The 14,204-nt window shown below is 47.1% G+C and overlaps 1 pseudogene; it reads right to left on the bottom strand.

Moving 5' to 3' along the window:
* Nucleotides 1-324: 324 nt before the first annotated feature.
* Nucleotides 325-2,375, bottom strand: LOC123170689 (protein LYK5-like; annotated as a pseudogene).
* Between the last annotated feature and the right edge of the window lie 11,829 nt (nt 2,376-14,204).

Raw genomic sequence — 14,204 nt, 5'->3', positions numbered from 1 at the left:
AGCGGTGCCTACGTACATACGATTACTCTTGTGGACGCTTTTTTCAGCAGAAAAGTCGATAGTACCCTCGAAAAATGATGGACTGATTTACCTTATACTGCACAACCCTCTTATAGCAGTATAAGGTACCGTAAAAAGATGTCGCCCGCCATAAAATTATCCATGTCGATAGTGTGGGCCAAGTCTGGTCGCCGGCCACTACATGGTGCTAGAGACGACGCGAGCAACGCCAGCTGGAAGTCCGGGCGAGGTGAGCTCGCGGCTGCCCACGAGCTTTGATGAGGTGCGCATTAGTGCATGAGACGAGCGTGCAGGTTCTCTCTTCTACTCTGGAGCGAACAGGTCGTCCTCCGGCGGTGAACGACGGTGGCACGGCAGGACGCTGAGGATCTCGAGCCTGCCGAGGGCGCTGGGGCGGAGGGTGGTGCCTTCGTCGCGGACCTGGGTTCTAGCGGCGGTGGACAACCAGGAGAGGCGAGCACGAGCCAAATTGTTTTCCTTTCTTTTTCTTTCCAATGGCAGATGAACCCCACATGGCCACACATAATGAAAACGTTCACCAAATGTGGCTGTTACATGTGAGATGTGAAGTAGTGCCACATCAGCTCTGCCATTTGTCATAGACATGCTCAAGCTACCCTAATCAGCCCACCATTCTTATCTACAAAAAGTTTACCATAGACACGGTGTTTTCAGCCAAAAATTTGCAACACATTGTTTCATGCTGACCTAGTCCGCAATATCGTCGAGCGCGGTGTGTCGCCACGCGGGTTTTGCTAGTTTTCTCAAGATCAGACACTATTGGAATCTTGTAACGGACCAAAATAATTAGATGTACTGTAAAAGGTCTCTTGTTCAATTGTACTGCACATCCCTGACAGCGAAAGCAGATCCTTGGCCATGGGCGGCCGCGCCAGGACTTCGCGAGCCACACACCTCAACGCCAATGCGAGCATGGCGACCGCCACGTCCAACGGGTACTGCCCGTGCAGCCGGCCGTCGATGAACGCCGTCACCCTCTCCAGCAGGTCGTCCTTGGCGCCGTCGCCGTCGCCGTCGCCCAACCGGCCCAGCCGTTCAGCTTCCTCCCAAAGCAGCACCACCTTCCCGTCGTTCTCACGGCCGCCGTCGCCGTCCAGTTCCACTGCCGCCTCCTTCCCGAACAAGAGCTGAAGCAGGACGACGCCGAACGCGAACACGTCGAGCTGGGGGCCGACCAGCCCGTGCTCCAGCTAGTTGCGCGCTAGGTAACCCTGCATGCCCACCACGTGCCGGGTCATCCACAGACCGCCGTCCTCGGCGTCGGTTTCGACAGCGAGTGCGCGCGCGAAGCCGAAGTCTGAGAGCTTGGCACGGAAGCACGCGTCGAGGAGGATATTGCTGCTCTCGAGATTCCTGTGCACGTAGGGAGGGTCGGTGTAGTTGTGCAGGTAGTTAAGCCTCAGGGTGGACGACACGAGCAGGCTTTTTGGCCCGCTCGTGGCCCGCTCGGTCCCGCCCGGCTCGGTCCTGGCCCGCTCAGAAAAATAGCCGGTCCGGTCCGTCAAATATGGCCCGAAAAATCTTCGGTCCGGTCCGGTTAAAGCCCGGTCCGCTTGGTCGGACCGAAGAAGAAGCCCAGGCTGACGAGGCAACGGCGCAACGCCCGCACATCGTGCTCACGCGATCATCTCCCTCCTCCACGCGACGACCGCAAGAGGTGGAAGAAGACTCAGGCACGCGCTACCGTCTTTTTTCCTTTATTCAGTCGAGCAAAAAATAGAAATAACGAGAGAAACGGGATTATACCATAATCATGGCGCCATCCACGATAATTTGTTGCTACACCTCGCCTGCCGTTGTGATGCTGTTCGAGACTTGTGGTAGCAGTAGGTGCTGAATGTTATGTTGCTATGCTTGGTTTTCATTAATGAAAATCGGAAGGGGGAAGCCCTTCTTTCTTAAAAAAAACACCTCGCCTGCCACGTCCAGCGCCACCTGCACACGCTGGCTCCATCCAAGCACCTCGCCGCCGTTGAAGCGTAGCCAGTCGCTGAGCGCGCCGTTCTTCAGCGGAGCGGCACGGTGAGCTCCACGCCGGGATAGATGTCGCTGTCGCTTGCGGGATTCTGCACCATGAGTGCCTGGCATGTGGTGAGCCCCTGGTACACCTCGTTGGCGATGGAGAAGTAGGAAGATCTCGTGGCGGAACTGGAGTACTGGACAGCGTAGGTGGCGGCGTGCTGGTAGCGGCCCGCGGCCGTGCTGGCGCAGAGGACGGGGACGAGGAGCAGGGTGTTGTTCCTGACCGGGGAGACGATGAGCACGACATTGGCGGCGGCGATAGCCGGCGCGCTGGTGTTGAGGAGGTAGGCGACGGCGGAGCAGAAGGCCATGTAGGTGGCGCATGCCGGCGAGCTCAAGCGGTTGGTGCAGGTGTAGCCGAAGATGGAGCTGCCGTTGTTGGCGTATCAGTCGGACTGCGCGTTGGCCTGGTACTCCTGCTGCGCCGCGAACGGGAAGAGCGGCAGCGCGAGGAGCAGGGTGGTGGTGGTGGACGGCAATGGCAATGGCCATCGCAGCAGATGAGGCTGATGAAAACACACGCGCGCATGCGCGCACACACACGAACGTTGTATTTGGTGACCTCTTGTCATCGAGGTAGTTTTCTCTAGTTTTTACAGTACATCTAATTATTTTGGTCCGTTCATTTTTGTGATTCAACGGTGGAGATAGGGCAAATCCAAAAATGAGTAGTATATTCAGGCGTCAGGGACACTTTAGGCATTTTCCCATTATAGAATCCCGCAGCCAGCTTTCCCTTAGTCCACACATGAGCGAGGTCTCACCGGAGCTGACACGGACCTGGCTAGCATGGAAACCGCGGCGTCGCTGGCGCTCTCTTGAAGACCTTGCAGATGACCTACCCATCCTCCCACACCGATGACTGGTCGCCGGAGCTGACACTTGCGTAGCTGGCGAACAGGGGGATGGTCGGCGTACGTGTATGTGGATGAACGTGGGGGCTCCGTAGGGTGTACGTGCTTCTGGCTGACAAATTTCTTCACTGATGGTATTGAAAACGAAGACGGTGAGCAGGAGCAGCAGTCGATGGCGTCGTCCTCTTCGTCGACCTTCTGCCTCGGCGGCGGCGAAGCAGGAGGAGAGGGCTGTGCTGAGGCGTTCATACATGCAGAGGTGCAATTGGGGTTAATCGTGAGCGAGGCGAGGCCGTACGACGGCGATCGATTAATTTTCGTTTTCCTGCTGATTGATTGGAGGAACTGAATCAATCGTGGCCTTCTGGACCCGACGTACCCACGGGGAAATTACTAAGCTGTCCTCGACCAAATCCTAAGCCGATCTATATCAACCATTGGATCTAACTTAATACTACCCCTCCAATTTGGTAGTATGATGTACCGTAAAAAATCTCTTGAACAACCACCGGACCTCGCCACCTACTGTCCTGCTCCGGAATGATAAGTCCACATTAGTAGCCCATTTTACAGAGCAGGTCACCGTCGGTGTACCCACCCAGACGTATTGCTAGCACCATCAGTAGGGATTGGAGTACCTCTCTCTAAATCAGGCTTTCACCCACTCACCCTGCTTTTATATACAAGTGTCTAGACTTAGTCGACTGTGACTTATCGATGTCAGTGTTGTAGTTTTGCTACAAATGGCATGGCTAGATGCTATAATTGGCGATACAAAATGTTGCGGCAGTTTTACATGCAATGATGACGGATATTGCGACTGGATGTTGTGATCAGTGAGACGACATGCTGCAACCAGCAACGGCGAATGATGCTGCAACCGGTGGGAATATATGTTGTAAAAGGTGTGACAAAATGCTTGGAGGTCCATTGGACGGTGGTTAGTACAACATGAATCTCCATGCAAAAATTCAAAGATGAGTAGCAGACTGAGTTTTAGCAAGCCCATATATATAAAGCCACAACCGAACAAAGTACGCGATCGAACAGTAAAAGGTTATGAGGTAGTCCGTAAACAATGCCGATCCTAGGATAACAGAATCACGTAGGGCACATGAGACTATACTACTGAAAGAAAGTACAGAAAAAACATCTAATTAGCAATTATCTAGGAAATTTTATTTTGAGACGATTAGAGCATCTTCAATAGAAGATGTAGATGCAAAAATAACTAGTTTTTGCGTCTTCGAGGTCCAGAAACCCTTCCCCAACAGGTGATGTAGATGCAAAAAACAATACGTCTCCGCCTCACGGAGATGTAAAATACAACACTTCGCGATGCAAATATACATCTCCACCTATAGGAGATGTAAAATTGCCAACTGCCCAACTGCCTTCTGCCTGCTTCCGCGCGACTGCCGCCCGCCCGCCTAAAATCGACGCCGTCGCCGCCCGCCCGACCCTTCTGGCACCCTCGCTGCCGGTTTCGACCACTGGCCGCCGCCGCACCCACTAATCGGGTGCTTTTACGCCGTCGCCCGATTCTACCGCCGCCACTCGATTCCACCGTCGCCGCCGTCTCGCCCGCATCACTGGCCGCATCCTCGCACCGCCGCCGCCCCACCACTGTCACCGGCCGCTGCATCGCCGCCCCGCCCGTATGACCGGCCGCGTTCCCGCACCGATGCCACCCGATTCCACCGCCGCCGCCACCCCGCTCTCCTGTCGCCGCTCGATCAGGCCGCAGCCCCACACCACCGCCCTCCGCCCCGCCCACAACCCCGCACCGCCGCCCCTCTCGAAGCCCCGCACCGCCGCCCGTCGCTCCGCACCACCGCCCGCAGCCCCACCTGCTGTCCCGCACCGCCGCCTCGCCTACCGCCGCCGCCTGAGTACTAGTTGAAGTACTCCCTCCGTTCTATAATGTAGTGCTTATAGAATTTTTTTAAAAGTCAAACATTACATACTTTGACCATATTTATAGAGAAAAATAGATACATCTAAAATACCAAATGCAGATCATCGGATACATCATGAGTTATATTTTCATAACATAAATGTTTGGTACTGTTGATATAGACCGTTTTCTCTATAAACTTGGTCAAAGTTGGCAAAGTTTGACTTTCAGAAAAATCTTTATGCACTACATTGTGGAATGGAGGGAGTACAATTTACATCTCCATTTGCCTCATCTGTTGGAGCTGTTGTTTTACATCTCCGATATACATCTTCTGTTGAAGTTGCTTCTTTTTTAAAGATGCAAAAATCACTTTTTGGAGATGTAAATTTTTACATCTTATGTTTTACATCTCCAAATGTGCATCTCCTATTGGTGATGTCTAGGCGAGGTCTAGGCGAGCCACCGGCACGGCGGCCATATCTAGTTCACGCAACTCTTTGCCTCTCAGTGAAAAGGAACTGAACATTTAGAGTGAAATGAATACAATTATTAACGACACATATGGTTGGCATGTGAACAACTGAATCGTTTTCTAAGAAAGTTGGCCAACACCCGAAACATTGTTGCTCCTCTCATGACTCATGAGCTACACGCACATCATTAATTCAGCTGCATCAGACTCACCACGCTGATAATTTAACCAAAGTTTTGAGCATTCCCACACCTGACCTATCCCTTTAACCATTTTCTGTGCGTGTTCCTTCTGTTGGTCATGAGGTTATAAGGTGTGCGTGCTCTTATTGAACTTTTGATATGTTTTCTTGCTAATGAGTGGAGATGTTAGAAGAAGAAAAAATGAAAGGGAAAGTAGACAATGGCACCGTGGAACCTATCCATACGCACACTGAGAAAATGCGCTACTGCAAATCTGGCATCCGTAGATTAGATTCTGTCCCAGTGAGAAGCACACAAGTGCGGCCAAAATCAACCTGATTCTGTACTCCATTTGTTTGAGTCAAAGTGTGTGTATAGTGTGTTCCGTTAAAAAGCACTCAGTGTGTACTGTGTACAACTGAAAGTTATGCACAGTTGGCCAATCATAGAAGCATTGTTCCTCTTCATGAGAAACACACCATTAACCCAATAACATCACACCTATCGAGCTGATAATTTAACCAAAGTTGTAAGCATTGGCCATTCTGTCTCTATATATATCTTTACACCATATGCAGCTTTTCTGCAGCTGTTGCTTCTGTTGCTCATGAGTTTCCGAGAAGTACAATATTACTGAACTTTTGAAATATTTTCCTGTCAACGAGTTGAGATTTTAGAAGAAACCGAAAGTGAATGTGGACAATGGCCTGAAAGATGGCTCTCACGCAGGAAAATGCACTGATCCAAACATAGCATCCAGTAGACCTGAATACGTATAATTGAGAAGTGTGCGTACATTGTGTTAGAACTGATTATGTCCCAGGCAAAAGTGGAACCGATGTTAGCACTCAATAGTGTCCATCGAGAGAATGAATTCAAGTGTGTAGGTTGGATCAGCGCTGAAAGTTTTGGCTTTTGTCTCGATAAGGAACAACTGTGGGGACTGTGGGTCAGGTGGCAAAAGTCTCTTAACATCAGCCTGACATAGATAGGCTGGTACCTAAGCCTGCCCGGTGCGATCACCGGCCTTCCCGGGTTCGCAGCGGGGCTCATCGACTACATCGTCCGGGTGACGAACGCCATTCCAGCAGGATTGTCAACATTCCTTTTGTCGTCAACTAGATAGTAGCCAATGTCTAACGAGTCCTATTGCTATATATGGATTACTTGATTTCAGTTTCCTTCTTTCACTTGCTTGCAATTGCCATATGTTGGTTTTCCTTTTTCAATCGTTTTTCTTTCACGAGTTATGTTGCCATATAATCAATTTTCACAACATAAATTAAGTTTTTGATTTGTAAACTTCAAGATAGTGAGTGATCACAATCATCGGGGAAGTGTAGTTTTCAGTGAAGCACAAGGTGTCCTTAATTACAGTATGGGGTGGTACATACAAACTAAATGAACTTTACTAACTCAACACAGAGAGAAAAGGAATAAGAGAGGGGCATACAGAGTGTCTCCCATAGTACCAGAACGCATCAACTTCAAAAGTGACATGGGCTAAACTAATTTGACGATTATAACTTAATAATACATAAAGGAAAAACCGAGACAAGGAATGTGGGCGTTTTTATCTTCCAGGAATTTTTATGCTCACTAATTTACACTGATGGAAGCTCTCCGGCTCTTCTAGAAAGAGGTTTGCAAGATCATATACATAGCAAAGAAAACTATCAATCTGAATTTCTCAGGCTTCACTTAGAGAGCAAACCACAGTTGAGGAGTTCGAACCTTTCTGCAGGTTTCCTCATTAGCGATCCCTGAACAAATATTTATGACTGAAATAACCAACCTCAACTTCTACGCAATTGTTGAGAATTAGCTTAGTGCTTCGAAAGGCAGCGCTTACAAAATTGCATAGTAAAATAGACTGAGAAAAGCAAGAGCAACAATTCCATGTCTAGTTTCATCCAATCTATCAGTCATTTGTAAGAAGGAAAAAAGGGGTGCAACTTTATGTCCAAGTAAAAATGAGCCGAGGTTTTAGTTCGAAATGAAATGATTATTTAGCCCAACATATTCATGCAATCAACATGTGAACAGAAGAAGCCAACACGAGAAACACTGTTACTCTTCATGAGCAACACACCATTCAGCAGCATCATGCTTATTGCGCTGCTAGTTTTTTTGGACAAAGGATGGATTTATATATCGATAAGCCATATGCACCATCTCTGTTGGGTTCCTTCGATTGGTCATCAGGTTATGAGATGTACATGTCAGAAAAAGATTATGAGACGTACATTGTTACTGTAATGTTGGTTTGTTTTCTTGCTTATGAGTTGAGATTTTAGAAGGAACTGGAAGGGAAGATGAACAATCGAAACCAGTAAGGTACATGTCCGCCTAGAATCCACGAAAATTCAGGACACATAAAGCAGGTTCTGTCCAATCAAAGAATGTGCAAACCCATCAATACTCGCCAGACTCGGTTCGATGGAGAAGTACTTTCAATTGAAAGTGTGATTAAATGGACACGTAGTTTTTCTCTAGATATGCTACTCGTCAATGAGAAAAAGTACTCCCTCCGACTAAAATTGTACTAAATGTGCATCAATTAATTTGGATCCGAGGGAGTATATTCGTCCAATTTATTTATTTGTGTTTACATTCATCCACTTGTAATCTGCATGGGTCTATCGATCGAGCGCATGATGGGACCTAGACACACAACATGGTTTCACGGGCATGGCTCAGCGCCACTGATCTCCCAAACGGCATGGATAATTTGCTGACACGACACAAAGTCTTCAGTCGTCCAGAGGATCTCCTGCTAGCCGACGGCAGCTCCTCCACAGAGGCGTTCGCACGGACCGATGTTGTTTGGCAAGATCAGAATGAAGATTTTTTCTTCTTTCTGTTATGTATCTTTCTTCTTCTTCACATCCAGCAGCATGAAGATTTTATCCTTTCGATTACGAAGGACCGTAGTCTTCGTAAGAGCCCATGCAGATTCTAGTCAAAATGAGCAGGAAATGGCAACCAGTCGGGAGGCGTGACTGGGAGTGGGCGGATGGAGCCAGCCACGACGGTACACGGTGCGAGCGGTCGCCGGTCAACAACGGCGACCAGGCTAGCGGGGCGAGCAGGTAGCTCTGTTCCAGCAGTCCAGCCCGATAGCTTCACGGGAAGTACAGTCATTTCCGTTGCTTGTACATGAAAAAAGTAGACAAAAACCAGCAAAAGAGAGATGAAGGAATGGCAATCAAACTGCCACGGTCTAGGCGGCAATGTTGCAAAGCCCATCTCCATGGCATTTTTGCGAAACAAGGTATTCAAAGTGGCCTAACTTAAAAATAAATATTCAAAGTGGCACACATCGAGAACTGCTAATCAGCGCTTCACGGGCCGGGCAGCTAAACCAGCGCTCAAGAGCACCCGGCGTGGGGCGGACCCACGACACCAGCAGCTCAGCCCCCACCCCTTCATTCGCTTGGTTGACGGTCGACCATTCACCATTCACTTTCAAGAAAAGTGTGGTTTGAGAAAGGAAAGTTCATGACTCGCGCATTTAAGACAAAATGTGCATTTTAAAATTCATGCATTTTAAAATTTTCACAAATTTAAAAATTGTTTGTGCACTCTTAAAAAAACTTCATATATTTTGAAAATAAGCTCATGTTTTTTGAAAAAGTTTGTGGACTTAAAAAAGTTCGCGAATTTAAAAATTTATGTAGATTTTGAAAAAGCTTCATGAATATTAAAAAATTTGTGAGTCTAAAAATATTAGTCTATTAAAAAATATACAAAAAAACGAAAAAAGAAAAAACCCACCAGAAACGTAGAAACCAAAAGTTGAACGGGAAGCATCTATTATCTTCAGAAAACCAGAGCTAACAGAAGGTTTTGGTCCGGGTTTTTTTACCTTCTTTCTGCTGTTTTTATTGCGCCTTTTCTTTCTCAAACTGTTCCCTTTTAAAAAAATAATCGTTATAAATTTCAATCAAATCTCAAAAATTCAGCATTTTTGGTGTTTCCGAAAAATTGGTTTGGAGTTTATAAAAATGTTTGTGTTGTCATTTTTTTCAAAAATTCAAAATAAAATCCTGTTTTTCAAAAAATACAAAATGTTCAAAAATGTTTTCAGAAAATGTTCATGCTTACAAAAAATGTTAAATTATTTAAGTAATGTTCGGATTTTGTAAAATTGTTTGACATTTAAAACCTATTAATATTTTTTAATTTTGGTTAGTGTATTCTGAAAAAAATGAATTTTCGAAAAATGTTTGGAAATTTGAATTTTCAAAATCATTCTAATTTTTTTGCTACAGTAATGCTGCGCGTTCGCTACAGAACCCTGCAGTGATCGGTCTATGTTCAGTACAGTGCTCAGTCCGCTTCGGTATAGTTCTCGCGCAGATAACCACTCGCTTTGCTACATGCGCTAACGGGCTGCCTGTGCATTTCGCCGCCAATCTGCCGCAGAGAGCGGCACATAGGAGCTCGTAACATGAACTAGACAGATTGGGCTTGCAACTTTAATAACATTTATTTAAGACATCTTAGTTATTGTTTCTATAAGAATAAAATGAGTTCATTGTCCAATTGACTTGGGTGATAACTTTAGCCATCCAACTTTCAAAATGTGAGGGCAGCCCCCTAAACTCTTTAAACGGGTCCACTATCGTCCAAAACGTGTTAGGTTGGCGCTGACCCCTCCTACATGGTAGATTGAGCATAGTAACATGGTGTGTGTGTGTGTCCCCTCATAGGCCCATATCACTAGTAGAAAAAGGGCCTAATGTCAAGCACATTAGTCCGGTTTGTAACTGAACCGGCACTAATGTGCTCATTAGTGCCGGTTCCAACAGCTAGGCAGGCGGCGATCATTAGTACCGGTTCGTGGCGAACCTTTAGTACCGGTTTGTGCCACGAACCGGTACTAAAGACGTGGCGGTACGCTTGTGTCAGGCTGGGATCCCACCAGCACCTTTTTGTACCGATTGGTTATATGAACCGGGACTAGAGATGCACCTTTAGTCAGGGTTCGTATAACCAACCGATACTAAAGGTCATCCTATATAAACTCCTTCGTCGAGCCCGAGTGCTCTGTTCTTCCCCTTTCCCCTCTCCTCTGTTTTCTTCCTCTTCCTCTCGAGCTCACACTCCATTTTTGCCAAAATTTGTGAAGATTTGAAGGCACCCCATCCATCCAAGTGATCACAAAGGTTAGCAACTTTGTCCTTTCATCTCTCATTGCTAGATTAGCTCTTGCAATGCTCTATAAGTATAGTGATTTGTGGGTTTTATTTTGGGAGGAATTATATGTGGTAGTATTTGATTTATATGCAATTTGAGGTCAAAATAACTCTTAGTTTGCATATGTAGGTGTGGTTTACTTAGTGCCTTCCCGTCTCCGTCGTAACCATCGTCGATCGCCCGCACCGTCCCGTCGCCGGAACCACCTTGTGGTGAGCCTCTTGTTCTAATATTTTTTATATATAAAAAAAATATTCTTTGTGTGATTTAGATATATAGTTACTCGTATAATTATCTTACCCGTACGTTGTTTGTTATACATAGTGCCATGGTTTTGATATCCGTCGCCGTCGGCCCTCGTCCGGGTTATGATTTGGATGTGGTATATTCTCTTTTATAACTATTTGTTGCATTTCGTGTGTATGACAAATTATGCCCATCAAGTTGACATAGATATTTTTATCTAGGAGGTATGTGAACCGGAAATTCCAACCGACCCTATTGTCGAGAGGTTAAATTTAGTTTAAAGAGAAAACGAGTATTTGAAAGAAAAATTGAAAAGAATTGAGGGGGAGAAGATGGAATTGGAGTTGCATGTTGTCGATGTCGTCGATGATCACAAGATCAAGATGGAGAAATGCGCTTGAAGATTACAAAGATTAGAAAATATGCCATTGATAGTGAGGCTTGATACCATTATGCTTTTGGATCAATTGTTAGCTTAGTTGCGATCTTGATCGCATTTGTTGTTTCATTTAAATGCTTTAGCTAGAGAGTTATTTGTATGTTGCATTTAAGTGTTGTATGAACTTGTATTAATTTGGTCTATTCGGTGCTGTGTAATGAAGATGAGCCGGCAATGGATGTACGATTACCGATGCTCTCCCCAGTTCGTTAATCGCGTGCAAACTTTTCTGCTTGCGGCTGAGGCAAACAAGCGGGCGGATGGTTTTATGTGTTGTCCATGTGCTGGCTGTAAGAATGATCAGAATTACTCTAAGTCAAGAACCATTCACGTCCACCTGTTTGAGTTCGGTTTCATGCCCCACTATAATGCTTGGACCAAGCACGGAGAAAGAGGGGTTATGATGGAAGACAATGAAGAAGAAGAGGACGACGACATCTATCCTGGCCATGGGTTCCCTGAATACGATGGTACAACAATGGGGGAAGAAGTTGAGCCGGCAATGCGGGAAGAAGCTGAAGAAGAGGCATCATATGAGCCCGCTGATGATCTAGGTCGGGCCATTGCCGATGCAAAGAGAAACCGCGCAAGTGAAAAGGAGAAAAAGAAGTTGCAGCGCATGTTAGAGGATCACAAGAAATTGTTGTACCCGAATTGCGAAGCTGACAAGAAAAAGCTGGGCACCACATTGGAATTGCTGCAATGGAAGGCAGAGAATGGTGTATCTGACAATTGTTTTGGAAAGTTGTTGATAATGTTCAAGAAGATGCTTCCAAATGACAACGAATTGCCCAAGAGTACGTACGAAGCAAAGAAGGTTGTCTGCCCTCTAGGATTAGAGGTGCAGAAGATACATGCATGCCCTAATGACTGCATCCTCTACCGCGATGAGTACAAGGATTTGAACGCGTGCCCGGTATGTGGTGCATTGCGATATAAGATCAGCCGCGATGACCCTGGTGATGTCAAGTGACGGTGTCCTGGACTAGGGAGTACTCACCACGTCGTCTCCCGACCAGCTGGATCGGGTCGAGGACCCCCATGGTGGTTCACTATTGAGCTAGTTCGGATAGCCCATGCCGCATACCAGGAAGATTCCACAAGACTTGGTGATCAAGACAAGGACTCCTCTGCACCAACGTATTCGACTAGGACTCTTGTTATCCTAGGCCTCCGGTACATTATATAAGCCGAGGCCAGGCTAGTCAATAGAGGAGGAAGATATTATTCATCATACCCTTAGGTTTTAAACCACAACATATGATCTCGTGGTAGATCAACTCTTGTAATCTCTATATTCATTAAGATCAATCAACCAGGAAGTAGGGTATTACCTCCATTAAGAGGGCCCGAACCAGGGTAAACATCGTCTCCCTCGTCTCCTGTTACCCATAGATCCATGATCCACAGCTTGGGACCCCCTACCCCGAGATCTGCCGGTTTTGATAGCGATAATGGTGCTTTCATTGAGAGCTCCGCTGTGAGATCAATGAAGGATCGATGGCTCGTCTGTAGATTAACTACAACGTCGACATCTTCGTCACCGGCTCGACTGGTCACCTTGACTCGACCGAGGACTGCACTCCGCGTCAGATCGTCATGTTCGGACGATGACCTACATCAACATAAACTCCGATCTCTCTCAAGATAATGGAGGAATCATTCATGGAGCCCGGGGGCTCAACGTCAACATTGCCCTTGAGCGACCGTGCTGTTTTTCTGAACAACGAACTTGTATCCGCCGCCACCGCCTCCTCGAGTGTCGTTTTAACGATTGCTTCAGTGGAATTGTGCAGAATTAAGTCTACAACAACCATGCAAAATTTCGTCGAGTTCCGATGGAGGAATCTCCGGCAATCTACGATATACCGGAGTCCTGTCAAATCTGTACGGGAATCTGGACGAGTTTAGGGCGTGGTCTCCCGAGCCAAGCTCGAAGGTCCTTTGAAAGATCCAACCGTTCATCTACTACGGAATTCCCATATCTACCATCCCTCAAAATTTCAGCTCGATCCGACGGTTCAAACTCCGGGAACCTTCCGATGAGTGGACCAATTTTCTGATCTGATACGGATCCGACCCGAATTCATGTTTCTTTATGAACGTGATATCGGACAATATTTTTAAAGAAATTTTCTTTTAGGGTATTGTGCGTTGTTCTTAGCACATGCCCATAAAATTTAAGACTGTAACATTGCTCCACGGCTCCCGACCTGCGCTAGACACGTCGTCGCTTTGTTGAGTCGAGCTCATCCTCTTCGGATCATCATCTCGGCGAGCCAAAAAAGAGTTCGACATCGTGAAGGATAAATCATCACCAACAACGCCGCCCCATGGATTACACGGAATGGGCACACCGACATCGCCGTTCGGTCACTTCATCAATCCGGCTTTGACCGCATCACAAGTTATGACCAGCGTCGGCATGACCGCACTGTTGCTTCTTCAAGCCGATGTCCATCACGCCGAACTGCTTCAACACCTCGGCTGACATGGCAGCTACAACGTCTCTTTACCGACCCGCTCCGTCACCTCGGCTAGACCGGGGGCTTCACCACCTCTTCATCAACCTACTCCGGAGATTTCGGCGTCACCCGCCGACCAGCTTCATCACATTAGCTGGACGGGGGGCTTTGCCTCGGCAAGCCAACCTTTGCCAGCATCGCCATGCTGTCGCTTCATCGCTCATCAGGCAATGGGTGTGTGGATCAAGTCCCAGTTTTGGGAGTAATCTTTTTTCAGATTGCTACAACAGATAAACGAGGTCTGTCAAATGATGGCCGCATTAACGATGTTGCACGATGGTTCGGTCAGTTTCCCGTCCGCAGTTCGGCGAACGCCGCAT

This window comes from Triticum aestivum, chromosome 7D (assembly GCF_018294505.1).
Source record: "Triticum aestivum cultivar Chinese Spring chromosome 7D, IWGSC CS RefSeq v2.1, whole genome shotgun sequence".
NCBI lineage: Eukaryota > Viridiplantae > Streptophyta > Magnoliopsida > Poales > Poaceae > Triticum > Triticum aestivum.
The sequence above is the reverse complement of the archived record's forward strand: the minus strand, read 5'-3'. Positions and strand labels throughout refer to the sequence as shown.